The sequence below is a fragment of the Pinus tabuliformis genome, chromosome 8, assembly GCF_031772625.1.
Source record: "Pinus tabuliformis cultivar Carrire ecotype Pingquan chromosome 8, CPIR1, whole genome shotgun sequence".
In the NCBI taxonomy this organism is placed as follows: Eukaryota; Viridiplantae; Streptophyta; class Pinopsida; order Pinales; family Pinaceae; genus Pinus; species Pinus tabuliformis.
In genome coordinates, this window is record NC_142294.1 from 716,589,124 (window position 1) to 716,606,019 (window position 16,896).

The following is a 16,896-nucleotide window of genomic DNA, read 5'->3' on the forward strand; positions in this document are numbered from 1 at the left end:
AAGAACTTTTAGCTTTCGGTCCGTTAAAACATGTCCAAAGAAATGTAAAAATCAACAATTTTTAGCCCTTAATAACTCGGCTTAATCATTAGCACCCTCGCCCTCCATGACATCAACTCACACCCTTGATTTGACCCTAAAACAACCTTCATCTCCTCACTGTTTAGTCCTTTTCTTTTGAGGCTAGGAGATTGCGCTTACGGTAGCTATATCATGAACAACATTTAGGGCAACCTTATTATCAACATCATTTAGGCTTGTGTCCACCATAAGAGTTTTCCTCCACGTTAGGCTACCATATTAGGACAACGTAGCGCTTTCTTTGCCTTAACTGCATTTAGATCTAGGTCATTCCTTCTCCATGACAACTTAGGGCTAGGGCATATTCTTCTTAGGGCTGCCTAGTTTCTTAGAATCTCCTCCTCCCACCAAGAAACCAAAAGAAAGTGGAGAGGAAGAGATCACAAGACTGGCAAGCCACCTCCTTTTGTACTAAAACATTGAGCACATGTGGGGAAAATTTGGTTGCTAGCTGACATTGACGATTTGTCCCATAACACAAATAAATTCATATCTCCATGAATGAATGTTAGAATATGATCTTTAGATCAATCCTACACCTCTCGACGAGAGGAATCCAAGAAAAATATCACTGGCCATAGATAAGTCGACCCACATGGATTTTGGCACTAGTTGCCAATTTTAACACTCCCTAACAACTAGGGAGAACTCCATCTGCTAATCCATATGCGAGATTGTACTATCTCTGCCATTAGTGTTGTGCTCTCCTCTGTTCTGTTGAGCTATGAAGAAAAAGAAGTGATCGATAATGTATCATACTATCCTCCATTGAATCGAAGTTAGGTCCATATAACAGAGAGTGTATCATACCACTCTTACAGACCTGAAGTAGTCCCAATGAAGAGAGTGTGTCATACCACTCTCAGTGATCCGAAATGAGGTCCAAATAAAGAGAGTGAGTTATATCACTCTTACTGACCTCAAGTGAGTTCCAATTGATCCTATATCAATATCTTCGTAGCATAGGGAGTATGGTACTAACACGATGCGTCCATCGGTACTATTGTGATACCTATCCCTATTTCCCTACTCATTGGCTAGATCAGAGGTACTTCCCATGACTCCTAGACTACATGGGTAGGATGTATTAGTAGAAGAAGGATGAACCACTCATCCTGTCTACATGCCGCAACAAGTATCCCAGGGACAGGATGAACCACTCACCCTATACACAACAAATCACTAGGGGAATGCTGAACCACTAACCCTATGACTTTGTCTCGACATGAAAAGGATGAACCACTCATCCTCCCTACATAGCAAAACGTGAGGCGAAGGTTGAACCACTCACCCTATGGGTGCTCATCGCTCCAAGATGTACCCCCAAGCTTCTCGGTGCTCCGAGAGCTCATTGTCCATATCATATAGGACCCTTAGGAGAGAGTCTCTCCACGACTCCTAGTCGTTCTCGGAGAGTCAACAATTTGACCTTTCCTAGGGGCTTCAATAGAATATCGATGTGCTGCACATTAGTCTCAATATGAAGGGGCCTCCTTTCTCCTTGATGTACCACATCCCAGATAAAGTGGTACCTTATGCCTTTATGTTTGGAGTGATCATAAAACATGTGATTCCTCAATAATCAAATCCCCTCTCTTTGTCACAAAAGATCATGATGGTATCTAGAACGTGTCAAAATATCTCACTAAAGAGCTTCCTCAATGAGGCAACTTCACATGAGGTCATACTCCTAGTTATGTATTCGGTCTCCATGATATTTAAAGAAAATGACTTATTCTTCTTGCTTTTTGAGGATATAGAAGCAAAACCCAAAGAGAACCACCACCTAGAAGTTCTCATGTGATCCTCCACACTGCGTGCCTAGTCAACATTCGAATAATCATGCAGTTTTACATTTCGGTAGTGTATCTCAATCCATGAGAGATTGTGCCGTAAAGATATCTCAAAAGATTTTTGGCCTCAATCTAGTGAGGCTCAACCATATATGAGAAAATCATATATCAGACAGGAGTTCACTAAGAACATCAATGCTATTATGAGTTGATGAAACTCAGAGGCATTTCCCAAATCAGGTTCGACATCACTACCATAAAACTTCTCAAGGTTAGGCTCCATCAACGTAGTCACATGCTTGAAGTTTCCCATTCCAAATCAGGAATCCAACTCCCTCTTACTTTTGAAAATGAGAGGGTCTGCACCTATCAGAAAGAGGTCATCCTCATAAGGTGCCATTATGAAAGGTCTATCATCCACAACCTTCAAACAATGGTTTGGATTGGCTTCACTTATAATGAATCTCAAGCTGCATCAGACAGTTATTAATCATCTCATATCAAGCCCGAGGTGTTAGCTCTAAATAATAGAGAGCTTTCCTCGATCTGCATACATGAGATTCCTCATCATGAATCTCAAATCCCTTGGTTTTTTTCAAACCTGTGGACTTGCTACATGAGGGGAATGGTTCCCTTCTAAGATTTTTCTTTCTGTACATCTGAGACATGTACCTTCATACTCTTCTTGAATTCAGGCATCCTTGTCACCATCTCACTCATGTCGGGTAGGGCCCCATAATGGGCAGACCTCTGGTGGTATAGAAGAGATGTGTCAACTCACATGGTCCCCATTGGACTTCCTACAATTTGATACAAATTTCCAACCCTCAACTTCAAGAGTAAAAACATCTTTAAAATTATTTTTCCAACCATGTACCTTTACATCGATGAATGCCGCCTTGAAACCTTTGATTTCCATTGCTGAAATGGACACCACGTTATTCTTGAGATCTGGTACATAAATACCTTCTTGTAAGTGAATCGTGTTACCCTCATTCAATTGAGGGCTAACATTCCCTACACGTTTTCTGGGATAGGTGGCATTGAATCTAAATATAATCCCCACAATAGTTTCCATCGCCACCAAATTAGAGAGAGCTTCCTTCTATTCAATGAAGTGCCTTGAAGCACTACAATCAATAAGTGAGATTCCCAAAGAGTCTGGAGGAGAAGTAGTGCAGAGGGCCAATATAAGATAACACTCATTTACCTCATCAAAAACAACATTTGATTCTTCATACCTTGGGTTCCTTTCTTTCTTTTAAGAGTCGGCCATTACATTGATGACCTGCATTACATATCATTCCTACAATCATTGAATATGTCCCATGAATGATTTTTATCATCATCAAGTGATGTGTCCCTACCATGCGGGCACTCCTTTGCATAATGGCATAACTTGTTGCAAGCAAGGCATCTTCCTTTCCTTCCACCCTAATATTTTGACTTCCCATTGAAGTGATCTTTAGGTAGGCCATCACATTCTTTTGTTGCACCATGCGGATAATATTCTCTCCTTCAAATTTACCTTTGGTGAATTTGAAGAGGGATGAAGAACCCATTGAGCCTTTTTGCCCTTTCCAACTGTCTTCGGTGATTTCTCTTTCATTCTTTCATGGGCTTTGTCTTCACCTCACCTATGATACCATGTTAATTTTAGGTATGTTCTATGCTGAGAGAAATTTACTTCAATTTTTCACATTAACTCAATATCAATTGCAGATTAGCAATCACATTTAACATGATAGTAAAAGGCAAAGAGAACATAAACATAAACCAGAGAAGACAAGCCAAGACAAGAGGACACAAGAGGAGGTGCTAGCCAACAAAAAACCCCAATGTGGTGAAACCCTTGATCAATTCTTCTTATATGTTCTTCAATAGTTCAACAGAGAGAGAGTGATAATAAATATACATCAGAAGTCAATATCTTGACTTATCATAATAAGAGCGGAGATATTCTCTAAGAAGATATCATATGCGGTAGTTGATATGAGCTAAGTTGAAGGCATACTACTTCCACTGAGACAAGGTGAATCCCTCACCATGTTTCACCTCACTATGCTACACCCAATCATTATGGACTAGTTAGGGAATCAAGATAGTCTTACTAGCCCTCACACATCAAGAGCAACATCAAACTGATCCATACTGCTCCAACCATGTTTGTATATGGTTGTTTGTTACTATGTGGTTAGGCCACATTGTTGTAGCATTAAACTCCTCCAACAGACCCCAAACAATTTTTTGAAATACTGCACACACTTTAACAAAGCCCCTCCTTTGCTATGCTGCTACATTAGGGCATATGGCAGCCCTTTACTACCTTGTGCAAGCCCAACTGTGGTGCTATGGCCTATGGCCTAGCATAACAACTTGTAGTTTTTAGTCCCTTAAAACATGTCCAAATAAGTCTCAAAATCAACAACCTTTAACCCTTAAGAACTCGTCTTAACATCTAGCACCCTCGGCCTCCCTGAAGTCAACTCAGACCATTGATTTGACCGTAAAATAGCCCTTATCTCCTCATTGTTTCTTCCTTATGTGCTTCATCTAGGAGACTACGTGTAGGGTAGCTATATCATGAATAATGTTTATGACAACTTCATTATGAACATTTTTTAGGCTTGTGTCAACCATAAGAGTTTTCCTCCATGTTAGGATACCATATTAGGATAGCATAGAGCCTTGTCTCGCTTAACCACATCTAGATCTAGGGCATGCCTTGTCCATGTGAGCGTAGAGATAGGGCATCTTATTCTTAGGGTTGTATAGTCTCTTAGGATCTCTTCCTCCCACCAAAAACCCAAAGAGAACTGGAGAGGAAGAGATCAATGGAAGAGTTGGTGCAAATGACTAGCAAGCCACCTGTTTTTATACTAAAACGTTGATAACATGTGGGGGCAATTGAGTTGCTCGTCAACCTTGAGGAATTGTCCCATAACACAAAAAAATTCATATCTCCATGAACACATTTTAGAATCGAATGATATTTAAATGAATCCTACACCTCTCGACAAGAGGAATCCAATAAAAATATAAGCTGCCATAAATAAGTAGGCCCACAAGGAGTTTGGCCCTAGTTGCTAATTTTAACATGTATATATTGCTTATTTCATAGAACTACTAGAAACTTATTACACTTCAATGCTAAACATCATCTAACCACAAATATGACATCACCAACCATTATATGGACATAGTTCTATCTCCTAGGACACATGGGTTTCGTGCATTGTCTTCATTGGTTATCTAGGATACAGACACATGCATTAAAAAACTTCTTAATAGATTTTGTTGTACTAGATTAGAAAAATTACCAAGTCATTAGGGGCACATGATAAAGAGATATGTAGACATCTTTAGGTCTTATAGTGATATGTCATTTTCATATTACATAGATACATACACAGAGAAAAAACTCCAACTATTGGCAATTGAAAGTACAAAACTATTCAAGGACCAATATGTCACATTAACACATAACAACTAAAATTCCTAAAAATATAATGTGTAGATAAATTTTGTTATAACCAATTTTATTTTAATTGTCTACTACCATCCAATCTCAATTGGTTCCATCACTAATATCCTTTGTCTCTGTAATTATTTTGTAGGCACTATCAACTACATTCCATGGATCAATCTCTAAAGATTTGTTTTTTTCTTATATCTAGGACCTCCTTGTGTTTCCAGTGCAATCTCTTCATTCCAAACCAAAAATTTAATACACAATCAAAAAGTGGTTTTTTGAAGTTACAACAATGTAAGTGACCTCCATATTAGAACGAGGAAAACATTCAATATCCAACGCTCACATTAAGAACTATTATCTTGTACTAGATAGAAACTCTATGTATTGTTTATTTCATAGAACTACTTGAAACTTATTGTACTTCAATGCTAAACATCTTACAACAAATATTACATCACCTACCATTATATGGACCTAGTTCCATCTCCCATGATGCATGGCTTGCATACATTTTCCTCATTGTTTATCTAGTAAAGTATTTTGGAAGCAAGATGTATACATCTTAATCTCACACTTTCGATGCACATGCCAATGTGGATTTGGAGTATAACTTCAAAAAATAGTTCATGGAAAAAAACATGTAGGTAGAACATGTATTTGACTACATACACTCTCATCAACATTGGATCAGTATATTTTTTTCCATCCTTATTGATACTTTCATAATAGAAATTTTGGAGTCATGAGCTTATAGGAATGCTTTGTCTTGCAAGACCGAGTTTGGGAAATTTGTGTTTAAAATATTCTGTAAGTAATTTGGGGAATAAAATGGATTTTGTCAGGGATGAAAATTTTTACGCAAGAAATAAATATTTTATCACTATTCTACACACAAGCATCTTTCCAATGGTGCAAGAATTTCCTAAATATTTCTATTTGAAAAAAATATGCAACTTGGATGTCGAGATTCCTATTTTGACCACCATGAATCAAGTGGATTACTCGTCTAAAAGGGGTTATCCATGTGATCATGATGAATAATACTTTAAGGGTCAAAATTGAGTCTAGTTGAGGGTTGGAGTCAAACTTAAATACTAGTAGACTATGAGGATGCATTATAATCACCCGAGTATGAGGAAAAGTAGTTCCATTGATTCAAGTGCATTTTGTTCCATGGATGTGTAGAGTAGCCAATAAAGGATGGGGAGAGAGTAAGAAGAGTGGTTTTTCAATATAGCATCACACAAGTGATATCCTCACTTCTTTGTACTTGAATCTATTTCCATTTAGAGAAAGAGAGTAGAGTCACCTCTCCTTTCCACTAGGATTTCTTTTGGTTTGTGAGTTTTTATCATTATTTTTTATTTTATAAATAGTTATAATGTTCATACATACACAATAAAAATAAATTAATGAATCGAGAAATATAGGAAGATACAAACCCTCATAGTTCAAATTTCAGATTTTCTTATAGATTTTAATAGATTTATTTTGATGAATTGTCTAGTGCAATACTCGTGGATGTTTATGTGTTATATTGGTATCATAGTAGGTTTATTTGGGTATGTTTTGGGGAGTTGTAGGGGATCCATATTGGTTAACGTGAAAGTTAAATATACCATTCGTGGTTGATGAATATGCTAATAACCCTTAAACTCATGGAAAGAAGATGTTTGTGTGGTTGGAATCAAAAGTCAGATATATGAACCATATTGGTATCCTCCTCATGGTAGAGATCGAAAAGATAGGAGAGTTGAGAGAACATATGCCAAAAGAAAATAATAAGAAAAAAATCTCATGGCCCCATATTTTTGAGTAATTAGGTGGAATTCAACTTAGACGTTGTAACACCCTCCTCCCACATCTACATAAGAAACTCTCCAGCCATGGTAAAGATATGATGAGAGGCCACTGTGATATGATTAGACCTCCTAAGTCACGTTAAGGAAGCGGAACTGATGGAAACAAACCATACATACATTCAACATTAGCTTCAATGACCCTCGAAATCATGCCAACACTTTAGGGAGCTTTCTCCTCAGTCCCACTAAGCTTTTGCGCAACTTAAGCCCTAGTCGCTTTCATGCCATATGCAAGACAATGTCCAAAAACCTCTAGTCACTCTCACACGCTTTCCGACAACTGTTCAAAGACTCCTTTTTTCAGTGCTATGCTAGTGTCCCTAGGATTTCAGCCATAGTTTTAGGCCTAGAGCCCAGGTCACTGCCGAGAATTGAACCATCTCTTCAGAGGAGTAAAATAACATGGAAATGAAATTAATAAAGATAATAGTTGTTTAATACCTTGACTGGACGCCTACTAACCATGACAAAAATTTCATCAAACATACCACGAATATGTAAACTACAGGTGTAAATAACATTTATAACCCTAGGGGTCTCATACTTAGCTGAGAATAACTACGGACCATTGATGCCTCAACACATCAACTACCACTCCATCCATTAGGTAATAGATACATTGATCATTAAATTACAAGTAAAAACATGATCAAATCCATACATAGATGCTATCATAAAACACATACATAACCAACATAATAGCAGCATGAATACTCACGAAAGTACAACCATATAAACCACATATAATCCATCGAAATTCTTATAGAAATACAGGGAGAAATAAAGTTTCATTAATGATGGAAAGCCGAGCCCAAGATGGGACTTCCACATTCCACCCAAACATAGAATGGCTCAACCAAATATCTCTTCAGCCATTCACCCTTGTGCCATATTCTAAGCATGAATGTGGGATCTCTTAGAACACATCAATAGAAACTCATATAGGGCTTCTAGAGGCCATCCACCTTGTCCCACCAAATAATGACTCCACCTCGTGGTCGTACATCATAAAATCATCATCATATTGGTCTCTATCCAAGCCTTCCACGGCCTCTAGAGCGTTTGTTCCATCTAAGGCTTCGAGGACTAGTAATTCAACCCATAGTTGTCGTTGGGATTCCATAGCATTTTTCCAATCAAGGCTTCAAGGACTACTAACTCAACCCACCAAGGGATTCCAGTGCATTTGTCTAGCCAAGGCTTCAAGGACAATTAACTCAACCCATGTTGTTAAAAGGCTTCGACAACGTTTATCCATCCAAGGTTTCTAGGAAATAATAACTCAACCCAAGCTAAGGAAACATGAGAACCAATGAAAACAAAACATGGATATAAACCCACAAAATGCATGACTATTTGGGAAATGGACAGGCTAAGCAATCCATTGTCAATCCAGGAAATCCTCCACGCCAATGCCAAATCATGACTAAGATTTCACATGCTTATGCCATGCATGCCAAAACTAGTGAAGAAATCATACATGCAACTTGGTACCTACAGGAAAATTTGATGTTGATGTTGATCCCGATGCGCTCTTTAACTTTCTTGCTCTTTCGTTGCATTCTTTCTCCAGGAATCCAAGTAGGCCACACCCTCTAAGAGTGCTCCAAGAAAACTCTAAGTCTTCAAGAGTATGAGAGAGAGAGAGAGAATAATGAGAGAACTCCAACACTGAATAGACAAAAGGATACCAACTGATCCTCAAAATCCTTTTTATGAATGAGGCCTCTATTTCCTTCATTTTCCATTAATTTCCTTCATTTTCTTCCCCACATGCAACCTGTGACCTTCCAGCTCCTTTTTCACCTAATTTCCATTATTTTCATAAATAAATGTGCCAAAAGGGACATCTTTCCCAACATTCAGCTTGGAATAAGTGCCCCATCATCCGTGTTTTTAATTTTTCCTTTATTTAATTTTATTACATGGAATTCTCACGAGGGCTGTTAGAGACATGGATGAGAAAATTGTGTGTATATATGTGCAGGAGGAGGTGAATGTAAGTATCCTTCAGCAATAGTAAGAGAATGAAATATAAAACTCTTCGATATGAAAATATTTGGCTCAAGGTCATAGGAGAATCACATTACAACAAAACTGGTTAAAAAATTGGGATTGGAGGTTCAAGATCATCCAAACCCATATTCACTGTGATGGGTAAGTTATGATGCAGAAATAAACGTAATAAGACTATGCAAATCCATATTTTATATGATTGACGATTTTATTCATCAAGTACATATATATGTAGTTCCCCTTTGATGCAGGAGCATGAGGCTTAAAGACCAAAGGCTTCAAATTTTATTCCAAAAATACAAAAAATGTTTACAAGAAAAGGAGTGGGATCCTTTAACTCTCACTTTACAAAGATTTCTAGATAGGATTTGAGCTAGAATTTAGGGATTTGGATTACCATGTAATAAATCAATCAGTTTAGATTCTCGAGGAGAATATCATGCAGATTATATAGGATTAGGCAGTTTCGATCATGATTTAGGATCTGGTTGTTGTATGTACAAGTATTTATGTAAGCTTTGAATGAATGTAAAATTATTTGTTTGTGGAGGATTAGACACTAAAAAAATTGAATTCTCTCTGTATTTATGTGTATTTTGTGCATAAATGGTGAGTCCCAGAGGCTTTAATTTTCCTTCAAAATATCTTTCAGTGTTGTTAATTTCCACTCTGGCCTTTAAAAGTTGGATTTTATATAATCTTGTGTTATCGCATTTAAATCTTCATTCATTGTGTATTGAGTTAATCAAGATGTATTTCAAACCCATAGAGTTTAGTTGGAAATATCCTGAATATAACTTAGACATAGTTTAAACTTGGTGGAAGCGCTAAAAACCTTGCCAGAATGAAGAAAACTTGATAAATTCACAAGAAACCCAAGAAAAAGTCTGAATTGTCTGATCGATAGAGGTAATAGATCTAACAGTTATCGCGTGCCAATAAGTGTAGAAGTTAAACATAATAGAATGGCGGTCTTCGTAGGAGAAAGTTGTTTCTCGTACGGTCTCAAGGTGGTAAGTTGTATTTGGAAATTTCATACGATTACACATAGCAGTAGACACATAGTATGGGAAGACTACTTTTCTCGTGTGCTCTTGGCTCGTTAAACATCGTGCAAGAATCCATGTGATATTAAACGTCAAGCATTGGATGAAGTAGGATTGATCAATGGTGAAGATCATCCGGCTAGTTTGCGAGTGGGAAAAATGATGACCGATGGATTGAGTGTTAAGATCGATGGTGGACAGTTAACAGGAAAAAGGTTTGTGGAGGACAGAGGTGATAAGGTTATAAACCAAATTTCTAATTCTATTTTATTCTGTGGGAAAAGTGAAGGTTTGCATTATTTTGGGTAAATTCAATAGTTTTGTTGTTTTAGCAGAATATCTATAATTAGAGGGTGATGGCTAATATTGCAAAGAAAAACCGAGAAGAAGTCCCACCTCAACTAGAAGAGATTGTTTCTCGTTTTGAACAATTATCCTTAACACCTACAACCAGCCCACCATTAGTGGCATTAGAGTAGCTTATTGAAACTGATTAGAGAAAGAAGTCCAACATGGCTTTCAGAGTTGGAGAAAGATGTGGTCAAAGAACAGGAAGACCAGTTGCAAATGCTGAAGTGTTGGAAGCTATGAAACAAATGCAAGATAGACTAGAAGCAGTGAAAATGGAAAATCAAAGAGATGGAGATGTTAGTGAGCCTGAAGTTGAAGCTGCACAAGCAGAGGAACCTTTAGAAATTACTCCTAAAATGAGATTCTTTAAATTAGTGTTAGGATTCACATCTAAACCCAGACTTGAGGGTTCATTCTATATAGGAGGTTTAAACCCTGAGGAGTTGATAGACTATATTAATGACATGGAGAAATTCTTTGATTATGAAGAAATGGAAGAAGGAAAGAGAGTGAAATTTGTTGTCACAAAATTAAAAGGACATGCAACACTTTGGTGGGATGGAGTGCATGCAGAAAGAAAAAGACTTGGTAAGAAGCCAATTAAAAATTGGAACAGGATGGTATAACCTTAGACAGAGGTCTTTGACAGTGAAACAATAGACAAAGGAATTTTACAAAGTAAGCATAAGAGCTAGACAAATTTAAGATACATATGAGAAGGTTGCAAGATATATAAATGGCCTCAGAATAGAGATCCAATGTGAGATAGGTTTTTTTCTCCTAAAAAATTTGAATAGGATTATCAAATGGTATTGAAGGTTGAAGAAAAACTCATTAGGAAGCAATGTGCCAAGAAGTAGAGGTCCTTTCCGAGGAAGGGGAAGTCAAGGTGGTATAGGAAGATTTATGACACCTAGAGATGGAGCTAGCAACAACTCAAGTCACCATACACCCACAAAAGGTGATGCAAGTGGCAGAAGGATTCTTTCAGAGGAAGAGGAGGCAGAGGAAGAGGAAGAGAAATTAGATGTTAGAGATGTAACAAGTTGGGACACAGAGCCTATGAGTGCCTAGAAAACATAGGAACAAACCAGAGGAATGTAATTGTTGATAAGACTGAAGAGGAAGCAACAAAGGTTAAAGAAGAAGAAAATGTACCAGAGAAAGGAATATTTGGTAGTTAACAAGGTTTTGTTAAAGCAAGCAAAGGAAGTTGTTGAACCAACATAGAGAAAGACTTTGTTCAGGACTATGTTCAATCTTCAAGGAAAATGCTGTCAAACGATAATTGATAGTGGCGGTACTGATAATTTGGTTTCTACAGAAGTGGTGAAAAAGTTGAAATTAAAGACAAAGAAACATCGAACATCTTACAAGGTGTCATGGCTTCAAAAAGGACATCAGTTGTTAGTGAATGAACAAAATGATTCGATCTCTTCTTGGAAAATACAATAATATCATCTAAATAGACAACTACTGTTTTGTTGATCAACCCTTTGAAGGCTATATCCATTGCTCTTTGGAATGTAGCTTCTGTGTTAATAAGTCCAAAAGGAATTTTCTGATAAGCGTAAGTTCCCCATTTTGTTTTGAAGGTAGTTTTGAGTCTGTCATTAGGATGGACAAAAATTTGGTTATATCCTGAAAAACCATCTAAAAAGAACATTAACTCAGAACCTGCTACTGAATGGAGTATATGCTCCATGGTAGGTAATGGGAAATTATCTTTTTGGCTTTCCTTAATCAGATTTCTGAAATCTATACAAATCTTGATGTTGCCATTTTTCTTCCTAATAGGAACCATCTTGGAAACCCAGTTTGAGTGCCAAACGGGAAAAATAATCTTAGCTTTCAAGAGTTTATTGACTTCTGATTTTATTTGACTCTCTAAGTTCGGATGTATTTTCCTCAACTTTTGTTCAACTGGTTTTTGTTCAGAAAGCATTGGAATGGTATGTTGGATGATTGATGCATCGTATGTTTTTAAATCATCATATTTCCAAGTGAAGACATGTTTATTTTTTCTTAATAATCTAATGAATACTATCCTTTCTTCCATAGAAAGTCCTAATCCCAACTTAATGTTTTGAGGGTTCTACTCAGTACCAAGGTTTATCAATTCAAATCTTAAGGTGGAACTTTGGAGCTTTGGATTGGTTAGCTGTTTAAACCTATCTTTAATATCGTAGAGATCCTCAAGTTTAACCACAGGTTTTGGTATTGAGTTTTCCTCATGTTTTTCTTTCATTTGAAGATCATGATCACTTTCCTCAATGATCTGATCATTGTAGGACTTGTCGGAAGTCAAAAAATGTAAGATGTCTTCATCGTGATTGAACACTCGCCAATTGGTGACATTCTCAGGGATCGATGGTCTAAAAATTAACTCTACTGAAAATCTATCTCAGCTATAATCTTCGGAAGGTAGGAGTTTAGAAGCAACATTGGCTAGCGAGTCAGCTACTGAATTCTGAGACCAAGGGATGGAAGAAATATTGAATGCTAAAAATTGAGAGGTGAGTTCCTGTACTAGAGACTGATAGTGTTTGAGATGGCTAGAAAGACAATGAATTGTGTTTCTAACCTGTTTTATGACAATCCTTGAATCACCAAACACTTTCAAATATTGAACATTAAGGCCAATGGCTTTATATAGTCCTTCAACTAAGGCCTCATACTTAGCTATATTATTCGTGCATTCAAATTTCAAAGTACAAGACAACATCATTTTTCTCCCTCAGGGTTAACTAAAATGCAATTTGCTCCTGATCCTTCACTGGATTTAGATCCGTCAAAGTATAAAGATGAAAATAAAGAATTATCAACAATTTTATTTACAGTGTCCTCAGTAATATTAAAACATCCCGACCTATCTGTTTGTGAAAATTTTTCAATCTGAGATGTGAAATTATTAACTAGGAAAGGAGATGGTTGGGGAGTATAATTGCCAAGGAATGATTTGGAAGAGTAATTCCCCAAAATATTATTGTTAAATGCTATTGGTTGATTCTCCTGTTCAAATTATCTAATAGTATGAGTCATATGTTTCTCCCGATTGATTTTTATTTGTTTGGCTTTCCCTTTTAGGGTAGCCACATATGGGACCAATCCATAGAAATATACCCATGGAGCTTCTCAGACCAATCCCTACTCAAGATTAAACCATAAAACTCAGGTATATCAGTGATTAAGATATCAATTCTTTGAACTACTCGTGGATCAGTCGATAACCTGATAGTCACAGAGTTGATTTCCTCTAAAACCTGGACTTTGGTTGTATGTAACTGCACAATGTGAATTGTGGACTTTTGGGGCTCAATGTTCAGTTTGGAACAAACTAAAGCTAGCATTATATTAGAGGATGCCCCTGAGTCAATCAAACAATTATGTAGATTTCGATTATAGATCTCGTAGGTTAATAGGAAAGGAGGAGTAGGGGAATTTGATCTGTCTCCAATTGGAATCGTATCAGTAGCTTCAACCCTACCAGAAGGCGGTTGGCTTGAATCAATTGCAACTTTAGCACTAGGAAGAGGCGAAGAAGGAACTGCATTCAGTTCCTTAAGAAGCAATTTATGCTGATGTTTTAATTTGCTAAGTTCAAAAATGGTGATGTTTTCCTTAGTCTTCTTCATATCATCAACAATATTGTAATCCATTGAATCCGACACTACCAACATTTTAGATGTTGAAGGTATATCTGAGGACGATGGTTGGTTTTGGGGTACTGTTGCAGCCGGCTTCTTTGTGGGTACCTTTTCCTTTGTAGTAGTAGTACCTGCACTCCTTTTCTTTGAACTTGCCTGGACAGGTTCAGGGGCACCTTTACTCTTAGTAGTCACAGGAAAAGCTTCTTGTTCATTTTCTATATCGGAGTTAGGTAATATGAAGTCCCACATTCCATGGCATTCAACAACTTCCTCTTCTTCGAATTCATTGGATGGTGAAATTTTTTCCTCTTCTTCTTCCTCTTCAGGATATGAATCTGCATTGGATATAACATTTGGTGGTTTTGATTCAGTTTCCTTGAAATTCCTAAATGGCCTTTTCGTTGAGGTTTCTGCTACTTTCTTTTTGATTTTGACCATTTCATTTGACATAGTCTTGAGGACTTCTTGTAAACCTTCCATATCGGATCTTTAGGAGTTTTCTTCTTTGAATCATCTTTAAAAGAAACTTTTTTGGATTTTCTATCTTCAAGAGCAACTTTCTTTTCTAGAGCATTAATATGTTTCTCCACAGCATGTGCTTCTTTCATGTTTTCAACTAATTTTGCGGCCTATCTACGAAGATAGCTATATTGGCAGGTAGGGCAGTTATATACCATTCGCTTCTGATTTGCTCACTTGGTTTGGAGGCTGTTGGAATCTTATTCAAGAGTTTATTGAATCGCGAGTTGAATTCTTTAATCGGTTCCTTATGCTCTATCCTAAGATTGGAGAGATCGTTGATTAATGTGGCTAAAGATCTATCATCGCCATACTTAGTAAGAAACTGTTCTTGGCAAATGTTCCAACTGGTAATGGATCCAGAGGGCAGGGAAAAATACCAAGATCCCGCTGATCCTTGCAAAGTATAAGGGAAAAGCCTAACGACAACATCTTCCTCTGTTACTCCTTTTAGATTAACTGATAACATGAAGTTATTAATTTGTTCTTTGGCTTATGTTCCAGCATCTGGATTAAACTTGGGTAGCCATTTTTCAGGAGAATCAGGCAATGCATGTAATGGTGCAGGCATATTGACCGCACCGGGACTATTCCATGGATCTGCCATTGAAACACCAGTAGTGGATGATATTGCTGATGAAATTCTAGATGTTTGGGAAGGAATTGATATTGAGGATTGCGGAGCTTGGGATGTTGAAGTTCCTAATCCCTGATGAGCAACAATATGTAATGAGGGAGTGGATGGATGACTTCGCACTGGGGAAGATGAGATGGAGGAAGTGGATGAGAATGCTTCACTGTCAGATTCTTCAGTGTTCTTCTTTGCCCTTTTCCTTTTATGTAAGGGCAACTTAGTAGGTTCGATACTGAGCTTTCTGCTCTGAAGTCTGGTGAGAGGATGAGGTAGATTGAATTGCAAAGTCTTACTACCTTGAGATACCTTAGATTTCTGTGGTGATATCGAGAAGCCTTGAAGTTTATGGATAAGTAACTGAACTTTAGGAGACTCAGGACTTAATCGTTCTGGAGTATTGTGGGCTTGAGCAGTGGAAGTTGATTCCTCTTCTTCTCGCTTGGATGCTGGAGAACCAGCATGCAATTGGGAAGTACGAGGTGATGTGGAGGGACATTTACTCTCAGAATGGATTGTAGGTTTGGGTTTGCTCTCCATTCATAGTTCATGCCCTCCTTCTAGCGCCAAATATGTCGATGCCTTGAAAATCGTTACATCAACATTGGGGGATAACCATCGGGTCCGGACCTTAATACAGCTCCTTTTCCGTTCGAGATGGTGGCTTCAACTCGATATAATGGGACTAGTTTCCCTGTAATGAATAAAAGGGATGGATGAGTGATTGGTTTTCTAGTAAGTGATAATGAATGGATGACTTAATCTAAAAGCGAAAATACAAATGAGTATTCTATCTCGGGAAGCTTCTATTCTTAAGTGCAACGTTTGATGATCTCTGTTCATCAATAGTCATATAGATGACTCTATTCAATAAACATAGACATTCATTCAAATAATAATTGCTTTGTTCAAATAGTTGAACAAAGTAATTAATAAAACATTATTACACTTATCTTTTTTATATTACTGATACATGTATTATTAGAAGAAAAGCACGTTGTAAACATCCAATAGTGGAAAGTATAAAGAATGTTGTTAAAACACATGCATATATTCAATAATACCAAGAATGATCAAATAACAATTCACATAAAAAGAATGAATTCAGACATAGATAGTAGTACCATATGAGCTGCAAATCATTCCCAACATCAATGGCAATTTGAATTCCTTCTTCCGACTCAGAAATACTTTTAAATAAAGGCAATAGTGCACATCCACATAAAAGCTTCATTTTCAAAATTGGAATAATTGGCCCAGTCTTTATAAAAAATATATACCTGAAGTACAGTAGTGCAACTTCAAGTTTAAGTCATATACAAAAACCTACGACCCTTTCTAAATACATGAAAGGGTCTATAAATACTTAACTAAACTAACTAACTACAAAATTAAAATTCTACTAAATTGGTACAACTTGATCTTGAATATCTCCCCAAAGCAATCTGGTAGTCGTCAGCATGATTCATCAC